The sequence below is a fragment of the Caretta caretta genome, chromosome 1 (genome assembly GCF_965140235.1).
Source record: "Caretta caretta isolate rCarCar2 chromosome 1, rCarCar1.hap1, whole genome shotgun sequence".
NCBI lineage: Eukaryota > Metazoa > Chordata > Testudines > Cheloniidae > Caretta > Caretta caretta.
The window spans coordinates 342,236,723-342,259,098 of NC_134206.1; the positions used below are offsets into that span (position 1 = coordinate 342,236,723).

At 42.9% G+C, this 22,376-nt stretch overlaps 2 long non-coding RNA genes across 2 annotated transcripts in view; one reads left to right on the forward strand and one right to left on the reverse strand.

The window, feature by feature from the left end:
* Positions 1–1,806: 1,806 nt before the first annotated feature.
* LOC125630530 (uncharacterized) overlaps positions 1,807–22,376 on the forward strand; it is a 43,921-nt gene continuing 23,351 nt past the window's right edge. Inside the window, exon 1 of the long non-coding RNA XR_007354691.2 lies at positions 1,807–2,335. This is a non-coding gene — a long non-coding RNA (uncharacterized LOC125630530). The remainder of the gene's footprint in view (positions 2,336–22,376) is intronic.
* LOC142070659 (uncharacterized) lies at positions 8,583–15,339 on the reverse strand. Its single transcript, XR_012666604.1, has 2 exons — positions 15,128–15,339; positions 8,583–10,718 (listed from the first exon to the last, which is right to left on the reverse strand). It is a non-coding gene; the product is annotated as an uncharacterized LOC142070659 (long non-coding RNA).

The following is a 22,376-nucleotide window of genomic DNA, read 5'->3' on the forward strand; positions in this document are numbered from 1 at the left end:
TTTGGGAAGACATCCTGAACTCCCTAACAAAGGAGACGATTATTCTGCCTTTTGCTCATAGACTTTTATAACCAGCCGGGACCAACTGGGATCATCTAGTCTGACCTCAGGGATAGCGTAGGCCACAGAACCTCAGCCAGTAATTTCCACATCAAGCCCATTACTTCTGTTTATAAACAACAAGCATATTGTTTATAAAGATAGCCAGCCTTCATTTAAAGACTTCAAATGATGGCGAATCCACGACCTCATTACATAAGTTGTTCCAGTGGTTAGTCACCCTCACTGTTAAAAATACACTCCTGCTTTCTAGTCTGACCGCCATCTAGCCCTGGATCTTATTCTGCCTGAGTTTCGCCATCCATAAAATGGTGATAAAGAAACTGACCTCCTTTGTAAATTGCGTTGAGATCTACTGATGAAAAAGTGAATCAGATATTATAAACATTAGAGATTATTACCATCCCTAAACTTCTATGACTTTCCAATCAAACAACCTCGTCTTGATGTTAAAAAACCTCATAACGGGCTGGCTGGCTTTTTGAGGCAAGCTGGGCTCAGCCTTGCCAAGGAATTAGCAGCTATCCCTCTGCCTCGCTTATGAACTGGTAACATAGGGGCCAATTAGTGATCCCAGTTGGGTGTAATGGGGCTTAAAGAGAAAGACTTATCTCAGTTGTGGTGGTAGAGCAGGGAGAGCTGGGAACTCTGTAGAGGGAGGAAGGCAGGCAGGGATTTTGCCTCTGGGAAGACCCTGAGGTAGTCAGGCTGAGTAACCCACAGGAAGCAGCATAGGCTTCTTGTGGGAGAGCCCTGAGTTAGACCAGCAACAGGAGAAACAGATCTACAGGGAGAAGAGTATGCTTTTGTCAGTGGGGAGGCTCTCATTGGGCCTAAAAGGAGAAATGTCGTGCTCAAAGGTGAACTGCTGGAGTCCATGGAGAAAGGAGGTAGTAGGGAAATTCTGCTGGGGAAGAAGCAAGTTAAAAGGCACTCTGTAGGAGCCAGGAGAAGTGGGCCAAGAAAACAGAGTACTTCAGTGGAGCCTGTGAGAGGCAAAAGGACTATTAGTTTGCACATTTTGATTTGGACTTTAAGTTGGACTTTTGTAACCCCAGGATGGGGAGTGAACTGTTACGTGACTTGACCAGGGGGCTGAGCCACATAAAACCCGAAGAGGGAGTCAGGAGAAGCCACTGGCTGGGACTGGCCATTTTGGCCAAGGATTTGGCCACCAGGAAAGGGAGCATGAGAGGCAAATTCCCCTGCAGCACCGCATCCAGGTACTGTATGAGAGAGCACCCTACAGGTGAGGACATGCACATACATACCTCCTTTCACAGTGGCCGATTGAAGTAGACATACCCACTTGGAGTCTGTTGCTGCTAATGTGTATCACAGTCAGTGCCTGGGTAGGTATGAGTTACTTCTATCAGCACAGCAGTAACTATCAGTAAGCAGCATCCTGAGTGTGCTTAAGAAACAGAGCCCCGGTGTCCTCCTTTGGTTTTGTACAGATGGCTGCTATTCCTCCTGTGGGACTGACTCTTGTGGGCGATTCTGACATAGGGCCTTGGTGCAGATCCTGGAAGCTTTCCAGCTGCTTTCTGTTTGGAATAGAACATTCCATCCCCCATACAATGGGCATGACTGAGTATGACAAGAATGCCATGTTCTGGTTTCTTGGAAGATAGCTCTTTTTGTAAGGGCAAAGGGTAATTTTCTTTGGCTCAAGAAGCATGTTAGCTGTTGACATAAAGGGTTTTTGTCCCTCTCCTAATCCCACTTGTTTCCAGGAGAATTTGGAAGTGCTGTAGCTACCTCTACCAGTCCCCTTCCAAAAACAGTGATTCATGTGGCTTCATTTGCTTCATTTTTGCCAGCAGATTGAATTTGTTTCTGATGCCACATGACAAAGGTGCAACACACAGGAGCACTCAATGGAGAACATTTGCGTAGCGAGGCAGTGTGGTTCCCCGCCGCCCCAGAGAGGGACGAGCCCCTCCGGATGCCAAAGTGCACGGAGCCAGTGGAGCCTGCGCCCGCCCCCCGGAGGTCAAGGTGCAGGACAGGAAGTACAAAAGCCCAACCCCAGAGCTCACTAGAGACCTATCTGCCAGTGAAGCCAGACACCTGTGGCCTAGTTCCCGGTTGGGAGACTCCTGCAATTGGCGACCAAGCCGAGGAATGGCCAGACCAGCCGAGGCCTGATGCCGACCAGACCCTGAGAAGCTATTAAGCAAGTTACCCAGAGGAGCTGCCAAGCCTAGCGCTCGCTGAGTACCCTGAGGAGCCCGTGGTGCTTGATTCTTTGGAGGACACCGTCACGACGCAGGTACCTCTGGAGGGGGAGGTAGGAAGTAGCCCAGGGGCAGCCGCCCCTAGTCTGGCTGCAGCACACCCAGAGCCGATGTCAGTGGGTTGCGGCCAGGATCCCCACTGACAAGCAGCATGCCTTCTGCTGCTGCTAGGGCCCCAGGCTGGGACGCGGTGGAGTGGGTGGGCCTGCGCCTCCCCTGCCTCCCAACATGTGGGTGGCCGTCTCCCCCTCTCCCAGGCCCTTCGGTGCCAGGACCAGGGCTTGTTGAACTTACCTGTTTGCTCAGCCCCTGCCTGAGGGCCTGAATCCCAAATGCTGCACTGCCCCGCCCTGACCCAGGGCCTGGGCTGGTTGCTTATTTGTTTTTTCAGCCCCTGACTGAGGGCCTGAGCCACGGACTCTTTGCTGTCCACCCTAACACAGGGCCTGGGCTTATTGCTTAATGGTTTGCCCCGTCCCTGTCCAAGGACCGGAGCATGGGACTTGCTATTGCCCGCCAACCAGGCCTGAGTAACTGTTGTTTTGCCTCTACCGCTGCCGTGGCGTGAGACCCCGCGGCCAGACTAGTTCCCCGGCTGTAACCAGACGGACGTCGTGAGGCGGTGTGGTTCCCCGCCACCCTGGAGAGGGACGAGCTCTGGCTGAACCCTTCTACAGTTTGTTTTTTTAATTTCCTGGCCCCGGTTACCTGATAAGGGACAGGGGTATGGAAGGATAACACCTCTCTCCATCCCTCACAACCTGCCTATGTCCAAATGTTTGACAAAGACCCAAAATAAGGTGCACAAAAAATAAGATTAAAAATTAAAAAGAGTCAGGCAGGAAACTTGAAATTCGGTGAGCTTCCTTGTTTCAGTAAACTTCTATAATCTGTGTTTCATTCATCTCATTCTCTGGTGTAAATAATGTTCAGCAATTAAAGTGAGGGACAACAAACTTGGGTGGAACACACATAGCTTTGGGACTAACATGAGTGATGTTTGTCAAAATGATGACATCTTACAGGTATGCCTCTGCCACGTGAGAAGGAATTAGTAGCCACTGGAATCAGTCTCCACTATTACGGTTGGTGTAGCCTGAAATCTGTTCTCATTAATGGCTGCTCAATGACCTTAGTGAAATGAATTCAGTATCCATCCATGCGTACGTACCATGCTACTTGATCTCTGCATCATATAACAAAGATCACCACATCTTACGCCTGTGAGGTCACCGTTGACACCACAGAGACCACATGCAGAGACTGAATTCCTTTCTGCTCCCATGATGTGTTTCTTTCAGGTCAATGTTGAAGAACATTGGTAGGATATCCGAGGCAAGTTTGCACTGCTGCTCCCTGCATTCTACCTGCTCTTGGGACAAAGAGACTTTGGTTTCCAGGGGTGTCATTGTGGCTCAGATCAGTCGCAATAAGTTCCCTTTAAAAAAATAATAAACTTGTTTCTCAGCACATCAGTGGAAGTTCAACATCCTTGAGAAAGCCAAAAGAATTTCAGCGTACTCTGGGTCATGGTCTGGCTCAGACAATTGCCTGGAAGAATGAGCTAATCTCATGTATCAGGAAGGAAGGAAATTGTTCCAAAAAAATTAACCAGGACATCAGACAGTTTGTAAAAAAGAGTATACTTGCACTAGCATAGCATATTTAATGTTCTAAGTGATACATAACATCTCCTTAATCCTAACAACAGCTCGGTGAGATGGGCAAATATTAGTATTGCCATTTTACACATCGGGGAAAGCAAGTCAGAAATGTTATGGGCCAAATATTATTAGGATGAAAGACCAATGAATTAAGAAGTGTGTTTATCAAAAAATGCCACTCCACCATCAGCAATCAGGCAGTTGCCAAAAGCTTTGCTGGCATGACAAGATCATCAATGACAAACATAGATTGAACATCCGACCGATAACATCCAAGACTATTTTAAGGACCTAGGTAGGGGTTTTCCATGATGATGAACTGTTCTTGAGTGTCCTCTTAATTGTCAGTGCCTCCATTTTTTGAGTCTCCAACTCTGAACGCGTAGGCTAAAATCTTCAAGTTTTGGATGCCCAAAATAAAGGCACTTTTATGTATATTTAGCTACCTAAACAAATGGCCTAATTTTCATGTGTGTTAAGCACTTGCAGCTTCTGGAAAAACTAGCTGCTTAGGTGCCTAAAGAGGGATTTAGATGCCCAATTAGAAATATGCAAGATTGAAAGTATTATCCTCAGGCACCCAAATTTAAAGGGTGGCCTGGAATTTTTGGAGCTCAGCTCATAGAGGAAGGCATGTCAATACTGGGATTAGAACTCAGGAGTTTTTAAAACCTCAGAGCCAGTGCTCAAACTACCAGCTCAAACATCTCACTTCTATTATCAAGTGCTATATCTGAAGAAGATGAAGACAGAGTTACAGTGGCAATGATTTCTTTAAAAAGCTGTATTGATATGGATAGAGACCCTCATGCGTCAGGGCATAAGCAGACTTCCAACTATGGGGGTCAGGAAGAAGCTTTCTCCGTGGGCAGGTTATTCCATAAATACCTGCTGTGAGTTTTCTTGCACCTTCCTCTGAACTGGCTAGTGCGATCCATTGTCAGAGACAGGGAACTGAAATAAAATACTCGTCCAATCCAGTATGGCAGTGCCTATGTCATATAGTCATGCACAGTGCTTAACTTTAAGCATGTACATAGTAAATTAATAATTCTTAGCTCTTATATAGAGCTTTTTATCAGTAGATCTCAAAGCACTTTACTAAGGAACTAAGTATTCTGATCTCCATTTTACAGTTAGGGAAACTGAGGCACAAGGTAAGTCCTACTGGCTTTTATGGAAGTTAAAAATTTGCTTATGTGTTCTTCCTGATAAGGAATGCTTTGCTGAACTGGGAACCAAACACAGATCCACCTAGTCCAATTAAAATATCAAAACACTTTTTTTTTTTAACATAAGCCAGTCGTTTTAGCATCTTACACAGGGAACCAAATTATCTGACACTGCTGTGATCGCTGTTTAAAAAAGAAGCAGGCAAAACAAGAAATGACCAAAATTAAATGGGGGGGGAGGAGTTTTAAAAATTATCTGTCTGTTTCACAAATGATTTTTTAAAAACGTTCATTCCAGGAATAGGGCACCGTTACAATGAGAAACCTTTAATTATGTTGTAAAGGTCTGGTATTCCAGTGAAATGTCATTTCAAAATAAACTTCTAACAGTTAATTATCAGTGATATTTAACTTGTGAGAAAATTAAATATCACCACATACTCCTGTGATCATTTTATTGCTTTTGTAGACATTTTAAATATTTTAATGGTTTCCAAGTAACCATGTAAAAGACTTGCTACCAAGCACACTTTCCTGTCTTTCTGTGCTTAGCCATCTAACCTTTCTTTTGGCTTCTTTATACAAAACAGACCTTTGAAAGGGAAGGCAGGGGTGTGGGGGTGTGTAAAAAGACCATTAGAGTATAGACATGGAATCATGCCACCATTCCTTTAGCTAGAATGATTCCTAGGCATTAAGTTTTATTAACCGTTATAATATAACAGGAAATGTAATACCAAATGAACAAATAAGGAAATATTGCAGGCCTTGGCAGTGGTCAGTGGTGGAATCAGATTAATGTGCATTGCTGCAGTGAGTAACCTATATTTATCTAGGTTTCAGAGTAGCAGTATGTTAGTCTGTATCTGCAAAAAGAAAAAGGAGTACTTGTGGCACTTTAGAGACTAACAAATTTATTCGAGCATAAGCTTTCGTGAGCTACAGATCACTTCATCGGGTGCATCTATCTAGTGTTTCTAAAATGTAGTGTGCCATTCAGCCTCCAGAAGTGTGTAGTGTCCCATACCACTAGTTGACAGCTAGGAACTGGGACCCGTTTACACTGAACCACCGTCTAAAACATAAGCTAAAGAACTGAACTGATTAGCAGAGAGAGCACAGATTCAGTTTTTAAGACAGGCCAAATCATAGCAGCGGTTCTCAATTCTCAGTGGATCAGCTATAGAAATGGGTGTATGTATCTTGCACTGTGTTTGATCCATAAAGGATGTGAATCTATTACAGGTGATAGCTAAAAAACGTGGCTCTTTAACTCAATCTGTAGTGTACTGTGTGTCTGTAGCTAGAGGTCTCTTGGTTCAGTTCTAAGTGTTGCCAACTGGCAGAAGGCACAGGGGTGTGTAAGGTTTCAGAGTAGCAGCCGTGTTAGTCTGTATCTGCAAAAAGAACAGGAGGACTTGTGGCACTTTAGAGACTAACAAATTTATTTGAGCATAAGCTTTCGTGGGCTACAGCCCACTTCATTGGATGCATAGAGTGGAACATATAGTAAGAAGATATATACACATACAGAGAAGGTGGAAGAGGCTAATTAATTAAGGTATATATACATACAGAGAAGGTGGAAGAGGCTAATTAATTAAGATGAGCTATTATCAACAGGAGAAAAAAACTGGTGTGTAAGAGTTACAGGGATTTCCTACGTCTGCTTTCTACATCTTAGTTTGAAAGAGTGTCTCATAAAGTCTTTACTGAAAGCTGGTCCTCAATCATTGTGCAGTGTATGTCTGAATAATATGTAAGGAGGTCTGTATATATATTGAAAATTATGTTCTTGGGGCTGGTCACCAAAAGGTGAGAAACAGGTTTCTTTCAGGCCAGGAATGTCCATCAAGTCTGTCTAGCGGTAAACTGAGTACTTCACAATGAATGCCTGTTTACAGTCTGAGCAAAATGTTAGTAAAGGGATTGCAAAGTCTCTAGGGCAGCAGAACTGTGCTTCCTTCACCCTCAGCTGAACTGCACTCACTAAGCAGGGGGTAGGGGCACCAAAGCCCAGTGGAGAGACACAGAGGGGGACGATGACAGGTGTTTCTACCTGGTGGGTGGTCCCTGCCTAAGACTCCTAGATACCATGTGACCCTTCCCCCTCTGCACTGTTTAATGACAGAGCTGATTAAGACTCAAGTGAGAGTATTTTTGTTGTGGATCAGTAGAGCTGAAATCACTGATTGCTGGGTCTAACCATTAGATCTGCTATGGGACAGCGTTGCCGGTGAAAAGGCTACCCTGCCTGCACTAGCAGTGAGGTTCCCTCACTAACTGCTGAAATGACTGAGAGCTGCAGTAAAGGGTGGGACCTCAAGACATTCCAGAGGTTGCCGTAGAAAGGGCAATGGTGGAGCGAGTGACTGATGGAGCAGCCGGCGGCAGAGCGAGCAGCCGGCGGCAGAGCATCAGCTGAGGCATTGCTCAGTACCTCCCCCCACACACTTGGGTGGGAGGTGAACTCACGCGAATACAACCTCTGGACTCTGGTCTTTGCTGATGAAGGACAACACTGTGAATGGGGTGTGGCGGAGGATGAGGGGAGTGGCATGTTAAAGGGACATTTGCTTGTTGGACTTTCATACTGCCAGGTGAGAGACTGAGGAAAAGGACGCTGCACAGTGTACTCTGGGTGGGTGTTTTATTCATGGTCATATGTTTTTGAATCATGCTTGTGGTGTTTTCCCAAATAAATGCTGGGTTCCTTTCCCCTTTTACTAAAAGTTTTCTTTTCCCTACACAGACTCAATACCTGTGAGAGGGGAAGTATTGTCTCTTAGAGGCGCCCGGGGCAGTGTGTAATTTTTCCAGATTACTGGGTGGGGGTTCTGTGTTGTGTTGTCCAAAGGCACCCCTAGATATTGAACGCGGTCCTTGTTGCTGCTGACTGCACCTGGCAGAAGGGTTACACCTGTAAAGAGAGAGCAGATCCTGTGTAGGCCTGGAGGACAGTGCTTATGTTGGCAGAGGCAGATGGTGTTGGGGAACTGCCCCACAGCGAGCACACAGGAGGCTGTCTTCCACTAAGAGCAGGTGGCAGTGAGTTGCCTTTCAACCCAGGGTACCCTGGGAAGTATAACAGCAAACATTCAGAAACGATGAGCTAGGCTTTGAGAGATCATGAAACTTTAAAAGAGATCATAAGTGTCAGGTTCTATCTGTTTGTCCGCTGGTTTTTGAGCCTCTAAGATGCACCTGGGTCATGTTTTCAATCTTTTCTCCTGAACTATTGCACAGGTGTAACACACTAGTCTGTGTGTGTGTTACAGGACCTGCACTGTGCCCAATCCCCTGAAGATAAGCGTATATCTCAGCCGTCCCTAGCAGGACTTGACTCTTGAGATCAAGCTATGGCAGCTCCCACTTTTAGTTCAGAATGTCCATGGTTCAGTCCTTGGTGCGGGCTAAGATGGTGGCTGTCAAAACTACACATGAAAGACAGAATCAGATCTTTTATTATCAAACATGGTACTGACTAATGCAGGGACTTTCTTGTTGGCGTTCCCAACTCATTTGTAACATTAAAGTCAGGCAGTTTAATTTTATAAACATAACATTGGTTTAAATTACATTTTTAAATCATACATTTTTCTTCCTATGGAGACAGGCGAATATTGAAACCCCCAAAATAATGTTGCTTCCTAACTTATAAATAAAATATCAGCCCTTAAAAAATTCAATGCCTTAAAAACTGTTTTCTGAAGTACACTTTGAATTATTTCATAGGAAACAGTGCTTTTTTGGCAGACATAACAGAGAATTATGGAAAAGAAAAAAATAGATTGCCCATGAGTTCACCATAGTTCCATAATATCTATATTTACAATTTGGATAAAATTCTGAAACATCTGACTCAGTAAGGAGAAGCAATTAAAAAGCAATCCAATTTCCAGGTAGAGGTAATGGATGAGTTACAGGATAATATTCTAATGATATATGAGTAATTATATTGGGCTAGATCCTCAGTTGGCTTATGTCACTGTAATGCTGCTGTCTTTACCAGGGATCTTTAATTCAGAATAACCACAGACTGTTTTAGAAGCTATACATACACAGCTATCACCTCTCCCACCACTGACAAGCTGCTACCTCTGAAGTGAAATTCACAGCTAATAGTGAAAAAAACACACCCACAATGGTTTGGTATGGGAATTACTGGGGGTAATTCTCTGGTCTTGTCTGACCTCTTGCATAATACAGATGATGAAATTGGTCTCTTCAGGCCTTAACATCTAAGACCTGATGCAACATTATGCTTTGGATCCTTTGTGCCAGCTAGGCTGATTTTTACCTTTTTAATTTTCAGAGTCACATCTGGCCCTTCTCCCATGATACCATGCAAAGTGCAATGCAAAGGGTGTGGAGATTAACAACATGTAGGTAAAGACACTGATTAAAACTCAGGTGATGTCTTTCAGAATATTCTAATTAAGGATGCTTAAACCCTTACTGCAGCAAGTCCCACCCCTCTTCCCCCCAATAAATAACAGCATTTACCAATTCATTTGGGAACATTGCAACACCAGAAGTTACCCTTACCAGTGCCCAGATAGCACTTGGTGATGGGTAAGTTAGAAATGCCTAGATCTCCAGATCTAGATTTTAGAATTCCTCTGCCAGAGGCAGGGACACCTCTTTTCATAAAGTGCCATCTCCCTCCTTGAACTACTTAACAAACGCTCCTTCATTATGAAGAATTAGGGGGCAGATCCTCAACTGATGTAAATCAGCAAAACTCCATTGAAGTCAATGGAGCTTCATTAATTTATACCTCCAATAAAAAGGTTTTACTTTTACCACTCGGCACTCAGCAGCACAGAGCACGATTTTAACATAAGAAGCAGCCTTTAATGATGTATATGAACTTCTGAAGAGGGAAAAATGGGGATTGATGTTCCATGGATTTTTAAAACATTGACAGATGGAAAGACGGAAGCAAAGGAAAGAGCTGGACACACAAGGAGCTTAGGCAGAATTTTAGCCAGAGACCAGTTACACACAATTAACTAATAAGGGCAACAGCAGAAGGACGTAATATAAACAGCATTGAAGAAGGATGGCAAGTGTTTGGAAAAAATACCACCGGGTATAACTACAAAACTCAAAGGACATGAAAGAGCTGGTTGGACTTTCTAGCCTCCATCTGCCATGAAGTGCCCATATGTACTGTATAGGTTACCAGTTCAGCACAGGTCTGTGGTGCTAACCTCCTGGCAAACATGTCAAAGCTACATTGAGCGGCAGCCAAACTCCTGTCAACAACCTAAGGAGAAGGATATAGCTCTTGTGTCTATAATTTTGCATACAACCCAGATGGAAATACAAGACTTCTATGTTGAAGTGCCAAACAACAACTCCCCCAGGGCTTGTATTATCTTTCCTTCGTCTTGCCTCAGAACAACTTCCATACTGCTGGGAACTCTGCAGCTGTGAGCACTCCAGTAGAAGGCTGTGCATGGCAAGCCAAGCTTTGTGTTTACTTTCAGGCTTCTGGTTAACTGGGTTTCCCCTGTCGCCATCTTCAACAGCAATTATTCCAACAAGGCAATGCAGCTGCAGAATCTTCACACTTCCTTTAAAACAAGTTTTACAGAAACATTCACTCATTTTGTTGGAGCACTTCATATTGTGAACAAAAAGGCCACCATTTTGATGCTTCCATAACTAACCAGGAGACAGGTTAGCAAAATAATATAAAGCCATTGCAATGGGGAAAAATGGAATTCAGCCGAGCTGATACTGTTTTTCAACATGAAATTTGGACTTTAAATATATTGATTTAACCTTGCCACTGGCGTCTCTCATTTTTAAGAATGGAGAGCTTTAGCTGCACATTCCCATAAGTCAGAGGATTAAGAGACAGACATGGAATATGGAATTATTCCTACACTAAAAACCATGTCAAATATGTTGAGCCTAGATGTGGTTTTTCATTAAATCCACTCTAAGTGGTATTGGCTAAATAGTTTCACTGACCTATTCACCTAACATGAGTGCTGATTTTGGATAAGAGAAGACCTTTATGGTCTTCTTTCAACTTTATCTATTTCATTTTAGTGCCATGGGATGCCCTGACTGGAATAAATTCATTCCTCCCTAATACACCAATATGCGGACAGATTACTGTTGAAGCGGTAGAACAAACCATACACTCATTATGCAGGCATTGGCAGAGCAGTTTCTGTAATAAGAGAAGTTTTGTTTGTGTTTCTAGTTTTAAAGTCTGGGTTTATGTATTGGGGATGTTGTCTGACGGGCATGGGTTTGAATCCCACCTGTGCTCACTCTGCTCTCCTTAGAATGGGCTGTATGGGGGGCAATTTCTCCTTTAGTCCTCAAATATCACCTCACCATTGACGAGAGGAAAGCTGGTCTGGTGGTTAGGGTGCTGGCCTGGGACTGTAGAGATGCAGGATCAGTTCCTTATTCCACTACAGACTTCTTGAAATGCCCATACAACACAGACCACAGAACTTCCCCCAAGTAATTTCTTTTGAATTAAAGCATATTTTTTTTAAAAAAATCTAATCTTGATTTTAAAATGTCCAGTGATAGAGAATCCACCAGGACTCTTGGTAAATTGTTCCAATCATTAATTACTTCACTGTTTAAAAATGTATTCCTTATTTCCTGTCTGAATTTCCAGCCATCGGATCAGGATACCTTTGTCTGCTAGACTGAAGAGCCCATTATCAAATATTTGTTCCCTATGTAGGTATTTGTAGACTGTAATCAAGTCACCCCTTAACATTCTTATTGTTATGCAAAATAAATAGACTCAAGGAGCTCAGTCACTATAATGAATGTTTCCTAATCCTTTAGTCATTCTCTTCCCTGAATCCTCACCAACAACATTTTTCTTGAATTGTGGACACCAGAACTGGACACAGGATGGCAGAAGTGGTCCCACCAGTGACAAATACCATGCAAAATAACCTCTCTACTACTACTTGAGATTCCCTTCTTATGTATCCAAGGATTGCATTAGCCCTTTTGGCCAAGTGTCACACTAGAAGATCATATTCATCTGATTATCCACCAGGACGCCCAAATCTTTTTCAGAGTCACTGATTCCCAGGATAGAGTCCCCCATCTTGTAAGTATGGACTACAGGCTTTGTTCCTAGAGGTATATATTTACATTTAGCCATATTAAAACACATATTGTTTGGTTGTGCCCAGATTACCAAGTGATCCAGATCGTTCTATATCAGTGACCCATCCTCTTCATTATTTACCACTCTACCAATCTTAGTGCTGTCTGCAAACTTTATCAGTGATGATTTTATGTTTTTCTTCCAGGCCATTAATTAAAATGTTAAATAGCTTAGGGCCAAGGACTGATCCCTGTGGAACCCACTAGAAACACACCTAATCAACGATGTTTCCCTGTCTTCAACTACATTGTGAACTATCCATTTAATGTGTCATGTTAGTTTCATCCTACTTTATTTTAGTCAAAATGTCATGTGATACTAAATGAAAGTATATTCACCAATGCTATTACCTTTATCAACCAAACTTGTAATCTCATTTAAAAATCTAATTATCTATGTTGATTTGCATTAGTCACATTAACCTCCTTTAACTCTATATAGTTGAATCTCTTTTCAGCTGCTCTATTTTACTAAAATTGAGACTGGTGTCAGAATGACAGGTTTATAATTACCAGGGTCATCCCATCTACCCTTTCTAAATATTGGCACAACATTAGATTTCTTCCAATCTTCTGGAACTTTCCCAGTATTGAAAATCAGCGGTAAGGGTCCCGCAAGCTCCTCTGCCAGCTCTTTTAAAACGCTTACATACAAGTTATCTGGACTTGTTGATTTAAAAATGTCTAACATCAGTGGCAGTTATTTAACATACTCCTGAAATACTAGTGAAATGGAAAGAGTGTTATCATCATAAAATACGATTATTTCATCAGTTTCTTTCCCAAATACAGCACAGAAATATGTGTTGAATACTTCTGCCTTTTCTGCATTATTATTGGCAGTTCTATCATTTCCATTTAGTAATGAACCAATCCCATGTTAGGATGATTTTTGTTCCAATATACTTTTAAAAACTATTATCCTTAACTCTGCTGGCCATAGATTTCTCCTTGTGTCCCTTTGCTTCCCTTATACATTTTCATAATTCCTAGCTTCTGATATATATTCATTACTATAACTTCCCCATTCTTCCATTTCTTATATATTATTATTATTATTTTTATGGTTGCCTTCACTTCATCTGTAAACCAGGTTGATTTTTTAACCAATATGGCATTCTTCCTCAATTGTGGGATTGCGACTTTTTGTGCATCTTGTAAAGTGTTCTTAAGCAATTTCCAATTATCATCCCATTTTTCTGATTAAATTCTTCCTCCCAGATAATTTCGCTCATAACTGGTTTCAGCTTTATAAAATTGGCCCTTTTAAAGTACCAAATATAGGTATTACTGGTCTGGGTTTTATGATGTTTACATGTTATACATGTGATCAAGTGATGATCACTTGTACCTAAAATACCATTAATTTGTAGTTGTGTGATCAGTTCCTCTTTTTCTGTCAAGATAAGATTCTCTCAGGTTGGATGTGACACCTTTTGAGTTTTTGAGTCCATATTTCTATATGTAAATACAACAGAATCCACAACATTACATACAGAAGCAAAAAGTGTCGCAACATTTGAGGATCTGTCCAACAATCAAACTAGAGAGACAATATCCTGGAACCAACATGGCTACAATAACACTCCCTACAACAGTCAAGCTGTCAGCCAAAACTTGCTGATCCAACCTGTCTGTTACACACGTTTTCCCCAGGGCAAAAACGATAAGAGGATCACACACAAGAATTAAAAGAGGCTGACAAATATTTCATTAGGAAAATAAATGTTTATGGCAACATTGACATCACACAGACATCCATGCACAGAGATAAAAACTGAAGTAATAACATTTAGGAGGGTAAGATTTGTCACCTAGACATCTTTGTCCCTCTGTTCTGGTGTCAGGCAGCAAATGCTGCCTGACCGGGTGACAAAAGAATACCCTCACTTCATCCATCTAGGCAATGAGGGTGGAAGGGCGGCAGGAAGGGTAATCCTTCTTGATCTCTTTCAACAATCAGATTATTCTCCTTATGCATGAAATTTGCTACCCAAAGCTCAGTCTTTCTCAAGTGCTAGCAATATGCAGATGAGAAACAGCTCTGCTTATGTTCTACCATATGACCTAACACTAAACACCAAGATGGCTCACTTCTTGGACAACATTGGCTGATGGATGAAGAACAACTGAATGAAGCTAAACCTGAACAAGATGGAGGTTATGCTTGTTGTCAGAGGAAAGCATTCTGAAGAGCTTGTAGCCATGGTGCAGTGTCCCTGAATTGAAGGCATGCACCCACAATTGGTCAATTCAGTGAGTATTTTGTAGTGCACTTGGATTCCTCACTGATACTAAGATCTGACACAGCAGCATTGATAAGAAATATGTTTGATTGTTTCCTGTTGGCTAGGAGACCCCCTCTCAAGCTACTGAACCATGATCTGGTGTCTGTTATTCATACTTTCATCATGTCTTGGCTGGACTACCGCAATGTAATAAAACTGGACATGAAGTTTTCAGCACTTGGGAAACTCCAACTAATACAGAACAGGTCCTCAGTAACATCAGCTATTCACATTTCTTTGACCTGCCTTCTTTAATATAAATACAGAGCAATCTCTGTATATATTATATATTTTAAAAACCCTACAAACAAGACATGCCACGGGGTTCTTTCAACCCAAAGCTCTTGCTAACTTTTACTCTGTGCGAGGTGGTGTCAGGAAATAAATCAGGGAGTCACGGCTGTCTGACCAATAGATGGCTGGCACAAACAGGACAACACAAGAGTGCTTTCACTTAAAGTTAAACTTTACATAGTCTCAAGCACTTATATACAGGTCTGCAACAGGTTAGTAAAACACCCCCAACCCTTGATAATTACAGAAGCTGAGTGTGACTCTGGAGTGGCACAGCAACAGCCTGTCTGCCGGTGGGGAACGCAAGGTGCATCCAGAGGGAGAGTCCGGTCCTGAAGAGTCCCACCACCACAAACTTTTCCCCCTTATTTATATAGGTAATAGAATGACATGTCCCTTAAAGCAAACTTGTTAAATAAGCAGTTTCAATCGTCAAGCAAGAGGTTCCTTCTGATTATCCATTAACCAGGTGTGGGTTTTTTCAGAGTTTGCAGCCTTGAGGCCTCAATAGACATTTCTGGGGCATATCCTGCTCTTCTAAAATGCATGTATCAGCAACTTCAACACAATTCTTATCAGGAAGAACACGGGGTCAAGCTGCCCTCTCTGTGGCACTCAAAAAAAACCCTCCTCTCCTACCTTGCTTAAACTGAGACTGCTGAATGGCCAATTTACAGCCTGCTGACTTGGCTGCTTTTAGCAATAAGCCATAGTGGTTTCAGGCACTTTACTGTTTTTTCAAAGTCTCCCCGTACGACTGCACACACTTCTCCCTTCTCCTCGTGGGGAGAGGATGAGAGAACAAACCACATGACACTTGATGAGAGAACAAACCACATGACACTTGATGAGAGAACAAACCACATGATACTTAATGCTCTACTGGAAGAGGTTAGATACCATAGTGATGAGCATGATATAAGAATTTACATAGAACAGAACAGATAGTAAAAAGGATGGGACATGCCCCCTCTGAAAGGTGCAAAGGGCAGACTTCAATTGTTTTCCAAAGTCTCAGCTTTGATTGTAAAAAAACCCGATGTCTCTAGATGTTAAGGCTTTGAAGAAAACCTTGAAAATGTGACTCAGGTGTAATTTGCAGCTATGACCTCCTGAGTTTGCAGACAGCCTGAAACAATAGCTGTGAGAGGTATGAATTTCACCATTCATTTGAGTAGGTGCTTACTAAGGTGCCAGTGATGATGCCTAAATAGCAGCAGCTAACAATTTAGCTTGTGAGACAGGAGAGGAAATAAGATATTATTAAGAGTGGCACAATCTACTCAAAGTGATGGATCATGTTGGATGCCCTTAAACAACCCATGGCAAGGATGAAAGAGGGTGCAGCTTGGGGAGTTGTCTTGAAGTGTTGGCTCAGCTTTCAAACGTTTGAGAAATGCAGCCTCATACATCAACATCATACAGCATTTGACTCAACCACCTATGGTGCTGCATTCCACAGGTCAACAATTTAGGGTGGGCATCAGATCCAGAATCATTGAGCCACTGCAGCTCCTGCTGAAGATAAGGGTAAACTTTGGAGCTCAGAATCCCTTGCGGGAAGAGGGGGAAGTCAGGCACTGTGCAGGTTATATCAAATTGATTCATTTGACATTTGCTAGTCAATTTTATCAAGTGCCAGCTTCCCTCATATTTTTTTTTTGGTTGATCGGCGGTAACTACTGCATCAAGCAAAGTATTAATGGAATGGAAAGATAAAGGGTTAATGCTCTGCTGTTCTATGGCATTTACCGACTTGGCATGATCCTTTCTTATACTCAGGGTGCTCCTATTGTGATCTACCGGCTGCGGCTGGTTTAATTCTCCAACAATGAAGCTTTACTTCGATTAATGAACAAATTGCTATTTTCACAAGGGCTCATAAGACAGCTAGTTGTTCCTTTCTGGTTATTTAGGGGGCCCTTAAGGCTTTCTTCGGGGACCTCATTATTTTCTATATGACTTCAAAAAGAAATAAACAACGCCCTAAAGGACGTTTATGTATACATAAAGCAGAGTGAGTTATCCCTCTAAAGGAAATGGGGAAGAACTGGTGAAGGAATCAGGAGGCATACAAGTAAAATTCTTAAATATTCCAAAATTGCAAAGGGTCCAGGCATCCTCCCTGAGTATTAATGTTGGACCAATATTAATAACATGCAGACAATTCCGTTCAATCATTAACATTCTCAGGGTTAGAATTAATCTGCAGAGCAGCTTATTTAATAAGCAAAACGCAATGGACCAGATCCTCGGCTGGGGTGAAGCAGTGGAGCTAAATGGAACCATGAAGATTTACACCAGCTGCAGACCTCGCCCAAAAGGGTGCAAAGTCCAATGCATGCTCCCCACTGCCCGGACAGGTGAATGGTGATGCTGATGAATTTCACTGCTTGCTGCCATGCGGTGCTTTGCACTAAAATATCTTCTGCTGCTCCTCTTTCCCTGACTATGTTCAAGAAACAAAAATCTGAATTTGCAAGCTGCACACAGATAGCTCCCATGTGAATCTGTGGGCCAGATCCTTGGCCAGTGAAATTGGATGCAGCTCTATTGAAGTAAATGGAGCTACACTGATTTACACTATCTCAGGCTCTGGCCTAAAATGTTTACTTTATTATAGACTTTAAGCCTGTCCTTCTAATCTTCCTCATTTGGGGCTATGACGTTCATAGAATCATAGAATATCAGGGTTGGAAGGGACCTCAGGAGGTCCCTCAAAGCAGGACCAATGGCAACTAATTGTTGTTAGCCCTTGTCCAGGTATTCAGTGATAGAGGAGGGTGAAAGGAGAATCTCGTCTTGAATGGTTCACATAAGGGCTGGGCAGGAAGTATAGTCACTGCACTCAGCGTCTGCTCCCCGGCTACCCTCATGGAGAGGGAGAGAATAGGTGGAACCCACAGGTCTGCCTCCCCACCCCTACTCAGATCTAGCCATCTGCACAAGGGGCACTCCTTAAAGGGCATAAGCAGCATGTATGTTTTCCCTGTGTACTGGGGAATTCCAGGAGGCGGAATGAACAGGAGGAATTACACTCTTAGGTGCTACAAATCCATGTGATCTCCGATGAAGGGCTTTGCCTAAATAGTACAGTCTACAACCCTTTGTCTGCTATCACTTCCTTAGTCTAATTTAGTGCCCAACCCTGCATGGTGCTGAGCATCTTCCACTCAGATATATGAATTAAATCAAATCTCAGTTACATCCAAGGTAGCTGAAGGCAAAGGGAGTGGAAGGCACTTGCTACATGCTGCTTCAGAATGAGTTGTTGACCACACAGCAGAGTCCTGAATTGGATCTTTTCCTGGAATAGGAAGGAGGCCACTTTCTGAATGGACCTGTAGGGAAGAGCATCTGTCCTGGCCACCCCGCTCCCAGATGGGACTGGCTGGCATGGAAAAGTGTACAGAATGTTGGATGCTTCTCTAACTCAAGAGAGATTTACAAAGGTTCTGTGGTTTGTTTTACTCATCACTAAAAGTCAGGGGCAGCACTTTTCTGATGAGAAAACATTACTCTGGGTATCTAAGGGAAGATTAGGAGGAGCTCCAGAAGACGTTACGGGGGAAAATAGGATGGGGAGGAAGAATCTCAAAAATTACAAAGTTTGTTTCTGCTTTTTTCCCCCGTCAAGATTCACCATCTCTAAGAACTATGGAAATAAAATATTTGTTTTTAAGTAAGAGCAAGGTCAAGCAGATGGTGGTAACAATTTGATCTGCTTGAATATGTATTCCACACACCTCCTGGGTGTGGTGTTCTGTCCTATTTAGTGGCACTGAGACTATTTAGAGAGAGATATTAATGAATCTGCTCTACAGCTTTAGCTAAAAATCATGTGGCTTTTAGTTCATGCAGTAGAGGCTCATGCACTAAGCTCCAGAGGTCCCAGGTTGGATCATGCCTCCCGATGACCAGGGTCTGTTGATGTTACTACATGCTCCAATGGCCCCCTCTGGCACTCCAATGGGAGCTGCAGGGGCGGTGCCTGCAGAGGGGGCAGTGTGCAGAGCTGCCTGGCCGCGCCTCTGCGTAGGAGCCGGAGAAGGGACATGCCACTGCTTCTGCGAGCTGCTTGAGGTAAGTGCTGCTCAGAGCCTGCACCGCTGAGCCTCTCCCCATGCCCCAACCCCCTGCCCCAGCCCTGATCCCCTCCTGCTCTCCAAACCCCTTGATCCCAGCCCAGAGCACTCTCCTGTACCCCAAACTTCTCATCCCCAGCCCCACCCCAGAGCCCGCACCCCCAGCTGGAACCTGCACCCCTTCCTGCACCCCTGCCCCAACTCCGATCCCCTTCCTGCCCTCTGAACCTCTCAGTCCCAGTACAGATCACCCTCCTACACCCCAAACTCCTCATCCTCAGCCCCACCCCACAGCCCGCACCCCCAACCAGAGCCCTCACCCCCTCCTGCACCCCAACACTAATTCTGTGAGCATTCATGGTCCGCCATACAATTTCTATTCCCCGATGTGGCCCTCAGGCCAATAAGTTTGCCCACCCCTGCAGTAGAGGCTCATGCACTAAGCTGCAGAGGCCCCAGGTTCGATGACGATGGGGATTTGTTGGTGTTACACATACACAATCCTGCAATGGTAGGGAAATGGACTGGATGACCTAATAGATCTTTTCCACCGATTATTCTCTCTGCTCCCAAACAAGAGTTTTATGTTGAAGTCAATGGGGATGTGCTGCTGTGAAACTAGTGTCTTAGAGTGAAGAATCAGATCTTAGGAGACAGTGAAGAAATCAGTGAAGACGTCTCCTCAGTGTTTAGCTGTGAAATTGAAGGCTGAGTTAAGAAGCGGATGGAAAATAATATTTGCAAAATATTATTAGGCTATTATAGCAATCAATTGCATTCACTCACTCTGAATATGGCATTCAGGTTTGATCATTTCATCTTAAAAAATGAAGTAGAGTAACAGAAATAAAATCAGTCCGGAGAAGCGCAACAAAAATGATTAGAGGCATGGGGATGCTTCCATCAATGAGAGATTAAATAGACTAGATTGTCCCCTGTAGTGGCACCGAGATCTCTTAGAGATTAATGAGTCTGCTACTGCCTTAGCTAAGGGTCATGTGGCTTTTAGTTCATGCAGTAGACGCTCATGCATTTAGCTCTAGAGGTCCTAGGTTTGAGCCCGTCTGCTGACAACTAGGGTCTATCGGTGTTACAAGTGGGCGGCTTGTCCGGGATCTCAATTGGGAAGTCTTTGAAGCTCAGGACATGCTTTCTCAGCTAGGGGAAGTATGTAACCCACACACCTCCTGGATATGGTGATCTGTCCCTTCTAGTGGCACCGAGACCACTTAGAAATAAATGAGTCTGCTACTGCCTTCACTAGGCGCCATCTGGCTTTTAGCTCAAGGCTTGTGCATTTAGTTCCCAAGGTCACAGGTTCGATCCCACCCACTGATAACTAGAGTCTGCCAGTGTTACACAACGAACCAAGTGAGAGCCCACTACCTGGGTACAAATTAGCCACAGATCTCTTCTAATGCTTTTCTAAAAGCATTCAGCTCCTCTCACAAATATTGAGCATCAGCTGGGCGTAACTCAATGCTTCCAGCAGTGTCCATGATGCACAATAAGATGGGCCCGATTCTCCACTGCCTTGCATCTTTTGTAGTCAATTACACCTCTGCAAAAGGAGTGCAAAGTGGGGGTAAAATTACCAAATAAGAATGTTTCCAGTTCACACCCACTTAGTACAGGCATACAGGCAGAAGGGCAGTGCTGAGAATCTGGTGAGGCTCTCTCAAGCTAAGGGTGTTCCATTTTTAATAACAGGTTTCAGAGTAACAGCCGTGTTAGTCTGTATTTGCAAAAAGAAAAGGAGTACTTAGTCTCTAAGGTGCCACAAGTACTCCTTTCCATTTTTAATAAGTACCTGGGGAGGATGTCCTTGAACCTGTGTCTTCCAGGTAAGTGCCTTACCCACCAGGCTATAACATCACACTCCTGTATGTTCCCTGGTCCACACAGTATTCATTGTCATTACAAATTATTATGACTTGCTCCAGCCATTTTGTAACTCTAGTCCTCCCTTTGATTTTTAATTAAAATGCAAAATTCTGAATCATTTTGACATTTCCAAAACATTTTTTTTTTGTTTGGTCAAAACTATTTGGCAAACAACACAAATTCATGAACATTTCTGGGTCAAGTGAAATTGCCTTTTTTGGTGAATAAACTATTAACTGTATAATTTTTGCCCATGTCTAATCTTCACACTAGGTTCTATCTTGTAGTCCTTCCTGCCGCAATACTCCCACTTAAGTTACAGGGGTTTTGCCTGACTACTGATCAAGCTCACAAGTGAAAAATTACCTCTAACCAAAAGAACACAAAGCTGGTCCTGTACCATAAGAGCAAGCAGCAGATCTCACAAATATGCAAATCACACAGTAATAACAAATACTTTGTACTTATCTGCCCAACCAAGCTTTTAACAACTGTATCAATTCCTGTAGTATCTATACCTTAATATAGCACTTCTGACACCAGATCTCAAAAGCACTTTAAAATGAACAATGGCTATTTTTACTGTTAATACAATAATTTTATATGATATTAATCAGAATTGAGAATGAATGCTGTAGGATACTGACTAGATCGTCCCTGTCCTGATTAACTTTTATGTTAAGTCAAACATTAGTGAATTAAGCCTGTGAGCTAGGTATTATCTCTCTTTTGCAGGAGCAGTTAGGTGACCTGTCCAATACCAGGCAGGAAGTCTGTGGCATGGCTGAGAATAAAAGCCAGATGACTTTCCCCCCCTCTTGCTTTAATCTTAAAAACAAACAAATACCAACATTATCCCATGTGATGATAATTTCACTGGATCAGCTAGCCCAGAAGTACACTTTGTGTGGAACTAAATGCTAGCCAGATTTTACTATTAACTGTGATGTCTGATAAAAGAAGAGTGGTTACTTAGCAAGTCTCATATTTGATGCCTTTTTTAATATAACACTCCTGGATACAAAGCAAATTTTCTACTATACAAATTCACTGGCATGTCATGTGAATCCAGCACCTGAGAAACACCAGATGTCTTGTGGGGAAGGTTATAATATATATTTTCCCCGTCTGCATAATTTATGGCATTTTAAGAGAGGAGTGAGAGAGCATTTGAGCAAGCAAGGCGCACTGCCTTTCACTTGTGTGCTATTACCCTTTTGCTGCTGGCATGTCAGTGTAGCCGAGCAATTGCTTCTGGTTTATTAAATAAGGTCCTGCACTGATTTAGCTACGGTCGTGTAATTCTTTCTATGGGTAAGGGATGTTTTCCCTTTGCCAATGTCTGATTGCTACATTCAGCTACACATTTGCTTAACTTTGCAGCATGGTGCTCTACCCGTGTGTGTTTATTTTCCTTTTTTTTTTTTTTTTTTGAGTAAGGATCACAATACAGATGTATCTCATCTCATGCTACTAGAAAAGATCAGTAATTTAGTTAGTTCATGCGCACTTTTAAAGAAACAGG